The 18429-nt window shown below is 34.2% G+C and overlaps 1 pseudogene; it reads right to left on the bottom strand.

Moving 5' to 3' along the window:
* Window positions 1-13504: 13504 nt before the first annotated feature.
* LOC122126569 lies at window positions 13505-13604 on the bottom strand (annotated as a pseudogene).
* Between the last annotated feature and the right edge of the window lie 4825 nt (window positions 13605-18429).

The following is an 18429-nucleotide window of genomic DNA, read 5'->3' as shown; positions in this document are numbered from 1 at the left end:
AAATAAGTCTTCAAAAAACATTCACAGAATACCTCTAAGTAAAGTTCATGACAGTTATATCTGTATAATTCTTCTAAGGTTCGGATAAAAGCATTTGTTCACAACATTTATAATCAACAGGTTCTGTTGAATTCATGGATCCAGAATTTTATGGATTCACATTCATATCTCAAAATTTTATCAAGATGACTTTCACCAAAACACTTTTTTTATTGAACTTGTCTATTTCTTTTTACTTTTCAAATCCAAATAGCATATTTCCTTCAAGATCTTCCTGCAAATTCTTTCCTTCCTTTAATTCTGTCAATGTCTGTTTACTACTTTTTTGTTTCCTTATGTATCTCTATCTTCCAATCTTATCCACACTGGTACTCACATTGCTCCCACTTCTGTCAGAACTTTCCTTTTCCTCTTCCCTCCAATAATGCCCCCAATTTTATTATTCTTTTATCCTATTAATGATCGTGGATATTTTGATGATGTCTAAACAGACCTATATTTGCATCTGTTTAATATAAACTTTAGAACTATCAGATATTTTTTCCCCTAAATCCATTATTTCCACCTGTGGTTCTTATCACTAAGAACATCACTAACAGAGTTACAAGCCAAACATATGGAAGCCTTTTATATTTCTTCTTACCCTTCTTACTCCCTCCTATTAGATAAGATGAATGATCAAGGTTTACTCAGTTTTTATCGCTAATATGATTTCTTTTTTTTGGAGCTTTTATGACTTTCTTTAATTGTGAAAATACTGTACAGAGAGGTTACAATTACATGGGCAAGATAATGAGCACATTTCTTATGAAGCATTTTAGCCTCCTCCTTTGTTTCCCCTTCCTATCCCTTCCCATCCCCCCCCACCCCACCCCCAATCCTCCCCCCCCACCAAAGTTGTAAAGTTCGTTTTCGACATAACGACTTACACAATATGATTTCTCTGTACTTCTTTTTATGCCCCTAACACCAGCCTGTTTCATTTACTCATCACTGTCACCTAGTCCTAAAACAACCATTTCGAAAGTACGCTTTTCCCCCATAGTCTTTTCATATTGGTCCTCTCTATCACGAAATTACTCTCTTTGTAAGCACACAGAGTGAAGAGCTCAGACACATATTCTAGTATCATTATTTACTCACTACATTGATTGTTGGCCTTACATTTCTCATGTGTAAATCAATGTAATCTAACAGAAATAATGAAGAATATATTTGTTGACTTCTAGAGCAAGAATAAAGAAAAGTGAAGAGACCTTACATTTTCCACTTTACCTTACAAATAAGGAAAGAGTCAAATTCAGTTTGTTGGTATAAAGTCACAAATTGTTTCATGTAGAAATAAAAATAAGTTTTACCTCCTGGCTCTAAGACCTATGTCCTTTCTAGGTAACTACAGATATAAAAGTGGTATTATGTAAATTGTGTCATGTCTTTACAGCTGTATTGCAGAACATAATCAATATATCATTTGAAAACATTGATTACTGAATAGTATCTATATGAGAATGTTATTTGAACTAATCCCACTAAGTTGAAAACTACACTTTAGTCCATCAAAATGTGGAAATAAACGATTTTATTTATAAGAAAATAGTACCATCAAGAAAAGTGAGTATACATTAGAGAGACTGCAGGAATTAGGGTTTTTACGGTCTCTGCCTGTTTATGTGAATGTATTTATTGATATTGAAACTCTCCTCTTGTTATTCTTATTGTATGTAATCCAACGCTGTTTATTACTATGTATTCAGTGTGGGAAATCTAGCTGTAAAAATGTGTAAAGGTTTTTTTCCTTTTCAATCCCAACAATGACATTATCAGGGTACACTGCGGTCATCATCGTATCCATCAAAATTATTATTAACATCAAAAGTGCTAACTATTGAAAGTCTGATATGTATCTATGATTTTGCAATTATTTGTTTTTTGATTAATAATTTTAATATTACCACTGAGCATGCATCCATATTAAAATTTTGAACAAATAAACAAAAAAAACTAAAGCATATCAGGTAGCTTGACTATGTGCTTATAACAAATTATGGAATAGATTTTTGAAGTATTGCAAATTCCTAACCAGTATGAATTAACTTCCTCTCTCCCCACCACCACACACAAGTATTTATGAGTTTGAACAGAATTATTTCAAGTAACATACTGCAAATTTTGCTAAAATATCATGTGTATATCTGAACTTCCTCTGAACGTAATAAACTCTACATTCTATTGAAATATTAGTTATTTTATTCTAAGAAACTTTCGGAAAATAGAGTGTATATCTTTGAATGAAAAAGTTAAAAAATATTAGCATAAAATTTTAGAGGGAGTCTGTCTTCAGAAATATATATATATACACACACACCACACACACACACACACACACACACACATATACATATATATTGTATGTAGAAAGGCATACATTTTTAGAGATTATTTTTCACCAGAAATATATACATATACCTAAATTTATGTGTAGAAAGATGTACATTATAGTGAAACAAAAATCTTAAAACATAATTAAAATTTAAAAAATACATCAAACCAAGTGCCATTGACTCACGCCTATAATTCGAACTATTCTGGGTAATGAGATCTTAGAATTGTGTTCAAAACTATCCCAGTCATAAAAGTACTTGTTAGATTCTTATCTCCAATTGACCACTAAAAACAGGAGTTAGCGCTGTGCCTCAAGTTGTAGAGTGCTGCCTTTGAGCATAAAAAGGCTTAGGGACAATGCCCAAACCTTGCAAACAACAACGAGAACAAAAAGAACAAGAACAATAACAACAGCATATATCACATTAATTTCATAAAAACATCTTTTAACTGCTGTGAACATTTCTTAGAATGCTTCTTTAGCCTACATCGGGGAAGACTGGATGGGGGGCGGGGGTTGTATGGAAAGGGATGGGAAGGGGAAACAAAGGAGGAGGCAAAAGTGCTTGATAAGAAATGTACTCATTATCTCGCCCATGTAATTTTAACCCCTATGTACGGTGTTTTCACAATAAAAAAAAAGAAACATGAATATATGCCCCTGCAAAATGTTAAGTAACAATTATAGAATAAAGTTCGTTTTCAACATAACGACTTGTACATCTCATTGTTGCAATGGGTCCACCTGTATCCACCTGTATCCACCTGTATAGAATACTTACCTCTATGTTATAGACATGACTATTTAGATTGCTTAAGATATTTAGGTAATGTTTAGGAATTAAAAATAATGATAATATATTGGGTCTTGTCATTTATTCTATTTTATGATAGTAATAAAATGATATTTGCAATGATTATATAAAATTTCTCTTGTTTGTTATTTGAATTATAATAAGAGATAAACATTTTAAAATATTTCCATAGGAAAGGATCATTTTATTGGTATCAATTCTTTTGTAATTTCAAAACAATTAAGAAAATTATTCCAAGGCTGTTTTGCTCTAAGACTGTATTTGTTTTCTTGTTCTAGTTTTCATATGTTAGTAGAAATTAAAATTCCAAAAATTCAATGGATCTTGGCATTCAGGAACATCTTCATAGATACTAATATTGGAGTTCCTTAAGTGGAATTGTTTTATTTCATTTGTTATTTTCACAAATAAATCAAGATGATTGTGTATTTTGTTTCTTTTCACTGCTATTGGCTCTTATCTTGAGAATACTTTTTTCTAGCAAAGAAGAGGAAAGCAATTGGATTGAGCAAGTAACATGGCTTTCGTAAAATGTACATGCATAGATTTAAGTCTTTTGTCATTTGCTAAAAGTTTCTTCCAGAAAATGTTATCAATTACTTATAAGTGATGCATAATTCCTAGATCTTCCAGTCATCACATACACTTTTTGATTGAGTTATCTCTGTATAAACTCAAAAAAATACCAAAATAAACAAAATAAACAGAATCACATCTTAGTTTTAAAAACTGTAATTTACAAAGAATTTTTAGCCAACAACGAAAACATCTTTTTAGGTATTCTGCAATTTGTGTGAATTATTTTTAACTATATATATATATGTTGACATGAAATTCACATGTAATATATTTATCTCCTTTTATTGTATACATTTTAGTGCTTTGGAAGTGAATGGTACAATCAGAGGTTTTCAAGCCTAATTTTCACAAACTTGCATTTCTTCAAATAGAAATGCTATAATTTTATTGAACCCTAAGATATGTATTAAATCTTTTTTTCATGCATTTGTTTGTAACGCATTTATAAGATTGTTGCTTTGTATGTCCCTCCCCCACAGTATAACCCCTGCTTTCACTGTATTTGATGTCGGTATAATTTGTGGAGGGGAAGGGGAAAAATGAGTCGTTTAAATAAGGATACAGGTGGACCCGTTGCAGCAATGAGAAGTACAAGTTGTCAAGTCGAAAACGAACTTTACAACTTTGGTGAGGGGGGAAGGATTGGGTGGGGTGTGGGGGGAGGCTGGGAAGGGATGTGAAGGGTAAAAACAGGAGGATGCTACAATGCTTGATAGGAAATGTACTCATTATCATGCCCATGTAATTGTAACCCCTCTGTATAGTATGTTCACAATAATAAAAATAAAATAAAATAAAATAAGAAATGCTGTAAATTTTAGAACAGACATTAAAATACATACAAAATTAAGTTACAGGAATTTGTCCTCCATATATCCTTTATAGTGTGTCTTTTCAAAATTTGTTTTGGGGATTATTTCCAGATTCTCACACATATTATTCAAGTGCACTGTCAATGAACTACATTCCCTGTCCAAATAAGATTTTTACTTCTCTTTACTAATACATAGAAGTGTAATGGCTGGATCATATACAATTCTCTTTGACCTTTAGAAGACTTGAAAACTTGCTTGCAATATTGATTGCAGTATTATACAAATCATTCTGCTATCTAGAGTATATCAATTTCTCCGCAAATGCATTACTATATTTTCTGTCATCTTTTTATATTATGGTCATAGAAATGAGTTTTATTTTTATTTTTTCTTAGATACTAAAGAGGAGTTTAATTCATTTGCTCTTCTTATTGACCATTAATTTACATATGTTCTTTAAAGAAATAACCTGTTTAGGAAAAAATTTATATGTAATTAGAAGATATAAGAGTACTTAAGACTCAGGATCAATGTTGAATTAACATTGTAGCATTAACAAATATGTGCCCTCTATCCGTTGGATATGTTTTCACTTTTTTCATAGAATTATGAATGGTCATCAGTTGATATTAACCCATTTATTCTTGCTTTTCTTTAGCCACTAATGTTTTCCATTTCAAATGTTTAGAAACCTTTACTGATCCAATGCCATGAATTTTTACATTTACATATTATCAGTTTTTATATCTCACATTTAGTTTGATAATCATTTTTTATTTTAAATTTTTGTATAATGTTTAAGGTAGTAGTCCAAGATCATTCTTTAAATCTAGAGAAGCAATAGTGCCAATACACCTATTTAAAATTCTATTTTTATTTGATAAAGTTCATGGCATCCTTTTAAAAATCTTTTGACCATAAAACTAAGAATTTATTTTTAATAAATCTGTTACATTCTTCTGGGTGTCTGTTCTTATAGTAGAGTTATTTTGTCCTCACTACTAAACATGGTAATAAGATTCAAATCTAGTATGAGGTCTCAAGCTACACCATTTTACAAGATTGTTCTGAATGATCTGTATTCCTTGAACTTACATGTGAGTTTATTGAGCAGGTGGACCAATATCCAATAACACAGTTATCTAGATGTTTGGTAGTCACTCATATTTTGCACCTTGTGAAAACACAAGGCCCCAGAGATTATATATAGAAAAATGTCTTTAGAGAATGCTTGAAGCCACTAAAATTAATTTAGGAATGAGTTAAAATTTAGATAACACTACAGCATAATTCACCTGAATGATAACGACTTGAGAGCTGTACTACAGAGGAGAGTGAGAAGGGACAGAATGATGGACCATATAGGAGCTGTATGCCATTAGTATTTTGTTTCAAAAGACAGAAAGACGACAGAGAAGAGAAGCAGGAAAATAATCCACTGTCCTGAAACAAGTTTCTTTTTAATCCACCTAATAGTGTTGGCTGAGAGTCAGAGAAGATTGGAAAAATAAAATAGAAAATAAAGCATTGTATAGACCTCTTACAATGTAAAGAAATTGTAATAGGAATATGATAATTATTTTCCAAAGAAATAAGAGAAAGAATGAGTAAGTCTAATGGCAAAATGAAGAGAGAAAAGAAGCAAAGTAAAACCTTTATCAATAACAAACACAAGGGTTTGAAAGTGGAAAGGCAGTAGAAATATTCTAAATAACAGTAAAATTTGCTAACATGGATAGAATATGGATCACATTTTATCATATATAATTTTGAAAAATCACTAGTAATGAAAATTTAAAAGTCATAATTTAAAACACTACATTACAACTAGACAGTATAGTGCAGTGGAAAAACCTTGGCCTAGCATATGTGAAACCATGGATCTGACCCCCCCCAACATTACAAAGTACACGCAAAGCACACACACACACACACACACACACACACACACACAACCACACACACACACACACACCATGTACACACATTTAGAATATTGATATTATTATATTAAACCGAGGAATTTATCACAAATACTAAAAGAAGGTTAATATATGAAATAATAATATTGCTCATACTATTTAAATGTTTAGGAGAAATAAAAGACAATACACTTGGATTCTTTAGATTAAGTAAATTGAAAATTAAGAAATAGAACACATGAGAACCTTTGCAAACATGTTTTAAGTAATAAACATTTTGAAACATGTATCGTTTTATTTTGACAAAAGATTGAGGTTACTGGTGTTTTAACTCAAGATTTAGAATATGATATCCAGGTGCGTGCTCCATATCTTGCTATTGATGGCTATATCTCTAATCATTTCACTATGGATATTTTTAGAATAAGGTCTCATAGTTTCCCAGGCTCTCCTGAATTACAAACCTATTTGCAGTTCCTCCTATAGGTAGAAAATGAAGCCACAAATCACCATGCCCAGCTCAAACTTTTTTAATTCAAGTACAAGAAAGTAAATTTTCAAAAAGTGACCAGGTAATGAAGCCTTTCTTAATAAAGTATGTGTTTCTTGAAAATACAGTTAGTATTTGTTACCTGGAAAAATATGTTTAGAACTATAAGAAAATAAATTTATTTAAATTCACCAACCATATAAAATTAAGAAAATAATTTTATCTATTCACATGTTAAATATTTTAAAAGCAAAATATATGTGTCTGATTAATTTACATGTGTGAAAATCATGCAATTAAATTAACACATCCTACAGCTCTGAAAAAAGAATTACCCTAATGAAACAAAAGAAAATAAGTAATTAAGTTCAAAATTTGAAATTTAGAAAATAAAATGAAGTGTACTCTTTAGGTGACAAGTAAATGTAAACCTTCTGTATATCAATTTTATAATAAAAATGCATGAACAAAGAAAGAAAAAGTACCTATTGATCAATAGCAATTGCAAAAGCATCAGTAGTTGTATGAGTGTACAAAAAAAATCGATGGAGGAGGTAACAATGTTCCTTCCATAAGGAATGTACTCATTATCTTACTTATGAAAATGTAACCCCTAAGTAAATTACCTTTACAATAAAATTAAATTGAAATTAAAAATAAACCAAAGAATATACCAATTAAAAATTCTTAGATGGAATGCTCTGCCTCTATCAGAAAAAATGACATTGCCCCATTTTTTAGGAAATGGAAACACTTGAAAAAATTATATTGAGTTAATTAAGCCAGGCCCAAAGAAACATAGGTTCCATGGTTTCCCTTATTTGCAATAACTAGTATTTGTCTGAGTCAAGTAGGAAAGGTCAGATAAGTTGATGTTAGGTGAAATGAACCTCAAGATAAGTATTCAATTTTTTTTTCTTTCATGCGATTATTTCCAACATATTTATGACATTATTTCTTTGTTGTTTTATATGTCCCTCCCCCACGGTATAACCCCTGCTTTCACTGTATTTGCTGTTAGTATAATTTTTGGAGGGGAAGAGAAAAAACAAATAATTTAAATAGGGATACAGGTGGGCCCATTGCAACAATGAGATGTACAAGAGGTTATGTCGAAAAACAAACTTTACAACTTTGGCTGTGGAGGGACGGAGGCTTGAGTTGGGGGGGAGAGGAGGGGATGGGGACGGATGGGAAGTGGAAACAAAGGAGGAGGCAACAATGCTTGATAAGAAATGTACTCATTGTCTTGCCCATGTAATTGTAACCCCTCTGTACAATATTTTAACAATAACAAAAATTCTTAGAAGCCATTGGTTAAAAACTTAGTAAAGAACTGCCCCAAGTACACAAGGAATATATTTTGATGATGCAATTTAAATACTTAAACTTCAACAGAGAAGCAAAATGTTTAAAAACTGTTACACAGTAAAGTAATAAATCAGAATATATTACTATAATAATCATTAGACAAATTTTTAGTGGTAGTCAAATATGTAAGAAATGAGGCAATTTGCCATTCGTTTGCACTTAAGAAGTGAGGAAGAATTTTCTAGGTCCTTTTAAATATATCATAAGTTTAACGAAGAAACTATTCTGCCACATCATATGATAATCAGATAAAGATTATATTAGAGCAAAGAACAGATTCTACTATGTTTTTGGATGTTAAGGTATATACTTATTTTGGTGGGGATTTCAACTTGGTGTATTGTTCTTGCTAGGCAGGCATCATATCAGTTGTTAATTTTAGGGTAGGGGTTCCCTTTCCACAAGAACATGCACCTGATCTGTCCTTTTAGCCTTCCCATCATCAAAAGCATCAGAGTTGCACTATCTACCATGGCTGGCCTTGATCCTGCAGTCCTTCCAATTTTAGTCTGTAGATAGTGCAAGATGGTGGAAATGATCCAATGCACCCAGTTATAGATTAAGGAAGTCCACTAAAATGTGGCCTGGGTTCTGTTCTCAAGCCTCCTAAGTAGTTAAGAGTACAGTTGGGAGCGCTGGTGCCAAGCAGTAAATATTTTTAAACAATTAGACATATACGACTTAGACTTGTGATTACCTCAGGAAAAGTATAAAAAAGCATAGAGTACAGGCAGCATTTTAACAAGCTACTCAGAGACTGAATCAGCTTAGCTAGCTACTCGGGAGGCTGAGATCTGAAGACCACTGTTAAAAGCCAGTCCAATCATGACAATACATGTGATTATCTCCAACAAACCATAAGTGGAGTAGTGGCTTAAGTGGTAGACCACTCTCCTTGACCACAGAAGCTTTGGGATAGTGTCTAGGCACTCTCAAGCCTCAGCAATGAATAATGCATGCATGAGCAATGCACATGCGTGTGTGTGTATATGCACATGTGTGCATGCACACACACACAGAAATGATTATTTCAATGCAGAGTTCTTTATTTTTTTTACCGTGCTGTACTTTATTTCCCTGTATTAGTTCACCAATCAACAAAGTCAGCTAAGCACTAAGCACCTATTTACACACAACTCATCATGTTTCTCTAAAGTCTACTCTCTTTTTGGAAGCCTGCTTTTATTTGACATAAAAGTAAATTATTCAGGAGGTCAAGTAATCTCCCTCAACTCCGTAGTGTTACCTGATTTTTTAGGCTCTCCCTAGCAATATGATTCTGTGAAATCCTGCATCAAGCAGCGTATTTCATTCACGAGAAGGGAAGCCTCTGTCAAACAATTAGTAATAGGTTTTTCCCCTCCTGGCAAGCATCTGAGTTTTATTATATTTGTATAATTCATGATAAGTCTGTGAATGCCAAAGACTGCTGTGAAAATAAAAAGACCCTTCTCAGTGATAAGCATTTGTGTATCATTCCTAGATATGAAGATGTTTAAATATTACTGAAATTGGTTTGGAATAAATAAAGTTCAGCTTGACTATCTTGAGAAAGAAGAATTGGTTTCTCAGCACTTTAGGTAAGAACTTGAGTGAAAGAAACCAAATGAAAAATGAGGAACCACTGAATACATATATTCAAATGAAACAAACGAACCCAAAGAAAACACAAATTAATTCAGTACTCAAGAACCTGCAGGAAATGCAAAGATTTATTTAAAAAATCAGCTATGATAAGCTTATGAAAAACCTGACTATATGGGAGTCTACTGTTGTGAGGATAGTGGTTAAAGCCCAGACTGGACATAAAGATCTGTACACAATGCCAGACACCTGTTATTCTAAATTCCAGGAAGAATAACATCAAGTGGACTGAGCCCATGGTCATACACAAGTAGGAAGCCAGATTTTATCTGAAAATTAATCTGGATAATTTAGGGCTGGGGGCATGACAAACTGGTAAGAACACCCATTTAGGAGACACAAGACACTAAATTCAAACTTTAATATTATGGATGTTAAAGAAAAAAGCTATGACTTCAAAGAATTGGAATAATTGTAAGATTTGAGTATTTGTGGGGAGAAAAATCCATTAGAGAGATAGAGTGAACCCATGTTTCAATGCTTTCTACTTAAGTGATAATGTTTTGTGGTACTCCAGACATAACAGAGTTACCTTGCAAAAATAACTGAGCATGGATGTGCATTTGGGTGATGAAAATACTCTATTTACACAGGTATTATTTAAATAGATTTTTTCGGTAGATTGTAGTTTTTGAAATAAGAGCCTGGGTGATATCCCTGAGCATTTTCTCCACATGTGACCACTTAATTTATTTTTAATTGATTAATTAATTAATTAGTTTGATGCTAATACTAGAGCTTGAAGTCAGGGCCTGGCTCTGTCTCAGAATTTGTCATTTTTTTGTTTTAGTTTTCTCAAGGCTAACATTTCACTGCTTGTACCATAGCTCCATTTCTAGCTCCATAGATCCATTTCTAGCTTTTGCTGGTTACTTTCAAAGCAAGATCTAATGGACTTTTTTATCTTGGTCTGGTTTCAAACCACAATTCTCAGATTTCTTCTTTCTGATTAGCTAGGATTAAAGCCATGATCCACCAGTGTGGCTTCTACTTTTTCCTCTATACTTATTTAATGCACATATTTAGATAATAACGTAAAACTGAGAGTATAGAAGAAAGATGTACAGTCATGATATTGTCCTGTCACAAATTCAAGTTAGTAAAGTAAATTTCTTCCTAAGACCATACAAAAAAAATACTATAATATAGTGTAAGAGAACTCAGTATTGAACAGACGAGCTTTAAGAGCTTTCTAATAGATCCATTATTTATTGTTACTCAACATTAGGAAAAATGTATAATGCAGTAAGTAAAATGGAAGTCCTTTGGAAGACTACTTAAATTCCTTGTTTTTTTTAAAGACACTTGTTTTCATCTAAAAAAAATAGGCCTGTCTATTGTCTTCGTGTGATTTTGATGATTGAATATGCTTAATGAAAAGTCAAAATGTATTAGTAGTCCATTGTTATCAATTCTGACTTTTTCTTTTTGGAGAATATAATGATCAAAGCAATAGTTCAGAATCAGCAAGCAAGAGGTCAGAATCATGCTTCCAGTGCAAGTGGGTCACCAGTAAGTAATCCTCAATACCAGTTTCCACAAAGTTTTCTCACAGATACAATCAGCCTGCCTTTTCTAGCTGCTTTCCTAGCCTGTACCTATTCCTTCATTGTACAGGAAAAGTGTGATTCAACTGATTTCAGTCAGATCTGTTACTAGTGCTATCAAGGATTTAGATTCTTATGTAGGCTATTAAAAAGTTTTTACTAATTTCAAGTAAATACATAAATTCTATTTCCACCTTTTTTTAAAAAAAATTTCTGCTTGTTCTATAAATTGATCAGAGGCATGGATTTTGTGGATAGCTCATCTCTGTCTTTCATGGCTCTCATAGATAATATGATTGCTCCATAATTATCCTAATTTATATTGTTTTATATTTTGGGTTGCATCATTTCACTTTCTGCACTGCCATTTCCCAAATCATTTATATAGGAGGCATTATTTCACATTTTCTCATTCCTAGAATAAGTTGCACATGAAGACACCACTGGTCCTCATTTTCAGTCTGTACCTTTGAATATGGAGGAACATCTTTCCTCTGCTCTCCATTTATTCCCTAATCTCCAGTTAGAATAATTTCGAATAGTAAAAATTGAAAAAGAAAATAAATCATGGTGAAAAAACATATGCAGAGAATTCACCAGATATTTCTGACCAGGTCAACCAACATGAACTATTAGGGAAATACATGGACACCTCATTTCCACTGGTACTCAATGTATCTGGTTAGGCAATTCTGATGAAGATGAGGAACAAGATGAAAATGTGAGGAATGGTAAAAATTGCAAGAAAAAAAAATGGAGAAGGATCCAAGCAAATTTCTTCTTTGGGCTGCTGAAAATAACCAGCTTACTACAGTGCAGAGAATACTTTCCAAAAAGGCTACTCATGTGAATACTAGGGATGACGATGAGTATACCCCTCTTCATCGGGAAGCCTACAGTGGACACTTATACATTGTCCGTGAGTTGGTGGCTCAGGGGCACATGCAATAACTGTAGATGACTGGACACCCCTGCACAGTGCATGTACGTGTAATAATACCAGAGTGGCTTCTTTCTTCTTCATGATGCAGATACCAATGCCCAAACTAAAGGCTTCTTGACCCCCTTGCATCTTGCTGCTGGTAATTGAGATAGCAAAAATACACTGGAACTGTTGAACCAATATGTCAAACCAGGTCTGAAGAACCACTTGGAGGAAACTGCATTTGATATTACCAAAAGGATAAGTATGTATCACTACCTCTTTGAAGTTGTGGAAGGCTGTACAAATTGTTCTCCTAAATCCTAATGATTCGGTTAATTTTCTTAAATTTCAAAAATGTCATTAATTCCTTTTTGTCAATACAACATATTTTCACAATCCAAATAACAACAATATCTTATAGTAACAATTCACGGATTCTGTGGAGTTCTTCAAAGTGAATTGTCTGCTTTTGATGTCAAAAGGTATTCAAGAGTTTTTGTATACATCTATAATGATTTATGCAGAGTTTGTGATTTTGTTGATCGGAAATAATTTTAACTTATCTGTTGAAATGAGTAGTATAGAAACTAAAGATATTTCCGTTGTTTGTCTGAAAAAGTATATTTTAAAATATTCTATATTCTATGTTTGTATAGTGTCCATAATCTATTTTATTCTCTCCTAGATATAATACATTGAATTCTACATTGTTTTATAACATATAGGTTCATTAATGTGTCCTTTCAGATTGCATTCCATACAGAAATAGTTTAAGATTCCTTTTTTTTTCCCTAGGTCCTTTTAGTATTATATTTCTTTGGGATAAAACGACAATGTTGTCTAATATCAAAAGTTGTGTAAAGGTTATGCTATGTAAAGGCCTTTCTAAGGTGAAAATTTAATACACTGATGTCAAAGTAACTTTTAATTATATTAATTAGGTGTATTGTTTCACTTGTAATTGTGTAATCAACTTTTTAATAGCTGTTTTTCATTTCTTGCATCTGAAGAATGAAAAATTTTGAATACTTCACAAATTTTCATATCATCCTTGTACAAGTGCCATGTTAATCTCTGTATTGTTGTAATTTTGGTATACAAGCTGCTGAAGAATGTAGTATCATGTAAATTTTAGTAGTTAATGATGAAATATTTATACAGGCTTATATGCTTAGGTGCCTATTTGTAACAAGGAAACTTTATTGTTCCTAAAAATGCTATTGATCTTATTTCCCTAAAATTCTGTGAATAGTTGAAAAAAAATGTTGTTCAGTTCGTTGCTCACATTTGCAATTTTTTTGTCAATGACTATTTTAAGTCCTTTTCATTTAGAATTTGATCATATTTTCAAGTATTAATAGCTAAGTCCAAATGAGACGGCTTTTTCAAGTACTTATTTATCCAACTGTGTTAGCTCTGTGGAGCCAATGGATTCAAAGTAAGCCTTGTTTAAGAGCTACTTCTAAGCATATGCAGCTGAGATTTTCCCAAATGAGGTCTTACTGGCACAAATGTCTACCTGACCCTTTACCCTTCTTCCATGTAGGAACAGACCAACCAGAATATCTTACTCTGACAGCATAGATTGTATTAGTGGAACAAAACTAATCTTAGTTACAAGGGATCATAGAGAGATGAACAGTTCAGCCAGAACTGTTCATACTAGAAGGCATTTTATCAAAATATGATTGTTTATGATACCTACCATTTAAAAAGTAGCTAAAGCCAAGAAAGTGAAAAAATGTTCATATTCATGATTACCTAATGTCTTGGCCTGTCTACCTTCCAAACAGGCAGGAACTTACACTACTGCCATTTTATCACCAAATATTTTCATAGTTGCAAGAGAAGTCCATATATTTCTCTTCATTATTAGGCCTTAAATTGGTAATGTTTTTTATTATTTTTATTTCTATTATTATTTTTATTGTGAACAAAATATACAGCGGGGTTACATTACATGGGCAAGATAATGAGTACATTTCTTATCAAGCATTGCAACCTCCTTCTTTGTTTACACTTCACATCCCTTCCCAGCCTCCCCCCGACCCCCAACCAATCCTCCCCCCCCACCAAAGTTGTAAAGTTCATTTTGGACAGGACAACTTGTACTTCTCATTGTTGCACGGGTCCACCAGTATCCTTAAACGACTTGTTTTTCCCCTTCTACTTCACAAATTATACCAACATCAAATATAGTGAAAGCAGGGGTTATAATGTGGGGGAGGGACATACAAAGCAACAAAAAGATAATCTTATAAGTGCATTAGAAACAAATGCATGAAAGAAAAAAAACATTTAAATACATATCTTAGGATTCATTTTCCTCACATCACATTATCTGACCTTTTCTGCTTGACTCATACATATACTAGATATTGCAAATAAGAGAAACCATGGGAAGTAGGTTTCTTTGGGCCTGGCTTACTTCACTTAATATAATTTTTTCCAAGTCTTTCCATTTCCTAACAAATGGGGCAATGCCATTATTTCTGATGGAGGCATAGAATTCCATTGTGTATATATACCACATATTCTTGATCCATTCATCTACTGAGGGGCATCTGGATTGGTTCCAGATCTTAGCTATGGTAAATAATTCTGCAATAAACATAGGTGTGCTGATAGCTATAGTGTGGTCTTGTTTGTAAACATTTGGGTAAATGCCAAAGAGTGGGATTGCTGGGTCATAGGGGAGCTGTATGTGAAGTTTTTTGAGAAGTGGTTGAACAGGTTTACACTCCCACCAACAATGCAGTAAGATTCTCTTCTGTCCACATCCCCTCCAGCATCTGTTGTTATTAGAGTTCTTCATTTTTGCCATTCTAACTGGGGTGAGGTGGTATCTCAATGTTGTCTTTATTTGCATTATCACCCTACACCAGAATCAACTCCAAATGGATCAAAGACTTCGGAGTCAAAGCAGACATTCTGAAAACATCACAGGATGGAATAGGAGAAACCCTAGGTCTCCTTGGCGCAGGCCGAAATTTTCTTAATAGAGACCCGGAAACACAACAAATCAAAGAAAGGTTGGACAAATGGGATTGCATGAAGTTGCAGAGCTTCCGCATGGCAAAGGACATAGCTAGCAAGATCAATAGAAAGCCCACGGATTGTGAGAAGATCTTCACTAGCCATACAACGGACAAGGGTCTCATATCTAAAATATACTTGGAACTCAAAAAATTAAATCCCCAACAACAAATACTCAAACAAACAACTGCCCAATAAATAAGTGGGCTAAAGACTTAAAGAGAAACTTCTTTGAAGAAGAAAGAAGAATGGCCAATAGACACATGAAGAAAAGCTCAACCTCCCTAAATTGCTAATGTTTTAACCACAGTGTTTCCTCTTGCATCCAGGCTGTAAATCTACAAATGGTAAAGCTTTAGGTTTAACTCTACCAAACACTGAGGTAGAGATAATGGAATAATACTTTAAAACAGAGTTGCCTTTGATACCCTAACCCCAACAGAACAATGCAAAACATGAGCCTTTTCATAATATTATATATAGTTATATATTTTACATTTATATGTGATGATTTTATATTGCACACTATGAAAGTTACTAGAATTAATTGATAATTTGACAAATAAATTGATATTTATTTCAATCAATACAATTAGAATATAAATAATTAGGTTTAGAATATATATCAGAATATAAAATGTATCAATGCAATATTTTAGGTACAAACTTGTGATACCTTCTAAGTGTAGATGGCCTTCTGAATTCACATAGCAAAAATGAGTCTTGTTTTCCTCTAATCTATATGGGATTTTATTCTGCTGCTCCGTTTATTGTTTTAACTCGCTGGTCCCAAACTGTTTTTCTCCATATTTCTGAAGCATTCCAGTGATTATGCCCAAATTTTGCTGATATGATGTCTAAAAAATACTTCTCTTCTGTAGGACCCATGGGTCCTAGGATCTCAGGTCCCAGTTACCTGTATCATCAGATAACAGGGGCAAGACTTCTCACCTAGGCCCATGCAACATGCCAACAGAAGGTAATTGAAGAGCGATCTGGTCGTTAACTGGACATAATCAACTCCCAAGCTTTCCTACATGGTCTGGCTTGTATGTCCTGCTCAGCTTTCTCTCTCAAAGCTGGAGCTCTACCCTCTAGGCCACTGCTCCACTTCTGGTTCACTGGTGGTTTATTGTAGATAAGAGTCTCACAGAGTTTCCTGCTCAGCTGGCTTTGAATGGCGATCTCCTGAAGAGGCTTCAAGTGGCTTTTCTCAGGGATTCGCAGAGGAGCCGCTTCACACAAATCCTTAGTCTAAATCTCGAGAGGTACTAGAGAAAAACAGAAACAGGAAGATGCTTCTAGTGTGTTCTAGATACTTAAATTTGGAGACACAAAACACTCATAATGATTAGATCATTTCATAGGCAAAAGGAGCAATGCAGACAGTATGAGGATCACTCCAGATTTCGGTCCTCTCATCCTGAGACAGTAAATTCTAGCTCAATGCTAAGTGACAGAATTGGCATATCCTGTGGATATTTGCTCCAAAATACTGTGACACTCATTTCTCACGTTTGGCCTCAACCCTGTGACCAGAGAAGAAGATGAGGAGAGAAAGCAACTATAATAAACATTGGGTAGTTTACTTATTAACTCAAACCATTGGAATGACCCTGCTAAGAAGTCAGATTGTCCAGATTAAAAAATGAATAAGAAAGGAAAGAATATGTCAATGGCTGCTGATTGTAATCCCACCTCCTTAGGATGCTGAGATGGAGAGAATCTTATCTTGAATCCAGCCAGTGTAGGAAAGTCTATGACACTGTTACTTCTAAGAGATCACAAAAAAACCAGAATTGAGGCTATGACTCAAGCTTCATGTACTACCCTTGAGCAAAAGGAGCTCAGGGACAATGCCTAGGCTCATAGTTCAACCTCAGGACCTGCCCCCTCAAAAAGAGCCTGTACTTCCATGTCATTGTCTATGTATGGATGTATTCCTATAGGTGAAGCTATAGAATAGCTATGATGAATGGCACCAAGCTAGGAAATTTGTATTCAATACAATAATTTCATAACACAGAGACTTCTTTCAAGACAGTGCATGTTCCAGGGAACTCATCACAATTCCCAGTGTCACCTGAGGGTTTCTCTGCATCCCAGGCCTGCTGGAAGAAGTCTCTCACATTGTGCGGACAGGCAGACAAAAGGCCTCACTCCTGTACAGCTTGGTAACAAACAATTCCACCTGAGCCAGTTAGTGAGGATGAATGTGGGCGTGCTCTGAAGGTCAGGAGAAAAGGGTCTCTTTGTACCCCAAGCTATCTCTCTCCCCAGTGCTCTGTTTTAACAACAAGTTTTCATTTGTGTCACTTTCCATGGCAGATAAAGTTATGTGCACTTATCCTGCCTTTGTGAGACTATGTTTTTGTGTTCAGATAAAGTGCTCAATATAATTCAGGAGTACTTCTGGCAGTCAACTAGGGCACTGAATCTAATGAAATGTTTCATTGGAGTAATGATGGGCCTATGATGCCTCTCCTAGGTTTGGAAAATCCAAGCATACGTTGGATATCACAAAGCTTCCTGTCATCTAGGGCTGGTGAAGCTCATCAGGGTTTGAAACCTTTGACCTCTCCTTGTTGGGCCCTGGGTGGCTAGGTTTTGATCACAAGGCCTTTGTGCTGAGCAGGAGCACAGTGCAGAAGCCCAGTGCCTTACCATTTTGTGTAACAACATCACTTCTGGTCTGTGAGTGTGTGTGTTTGTGTGGGGGTGGGGGTGGGGTGGTGGGGACATGTGTGCATGCACACACATGCATGAGTCCTGGAGCTTGAACTCAGGACCTGAGCACTGTACCTAGTTTCTCTTGTAGAAGGATAGCCTTCTCTCACTGGAGCCACAGAGCCACTTCAGGGTTTTTCCTAATGATATGGTCCTGAGAAATCAAGCCTAGGGTT

Source organism: Dipodomys spectabilis, unplaced genomic scaffold (assembly GCF_019054845.1).
Source record: "Dipodomys spectabilis isolate Male_0828 unplaced genomic scaffold, ASM1905484v1 ptg000285l, whole genome shotgun sequence".
In the NCBI taxonomy this organism is placed as follows: Eukaryota; Metazoa; Chordata; class Mammalia; order Rodentia; family Heteromyidae; genus Dipodomys; species Dipodomys spectabilis.
Note: the sequence above shows the minus strand (reverse complement) of the source record. Positions and strands in the feature narration are given on the sequence as shown.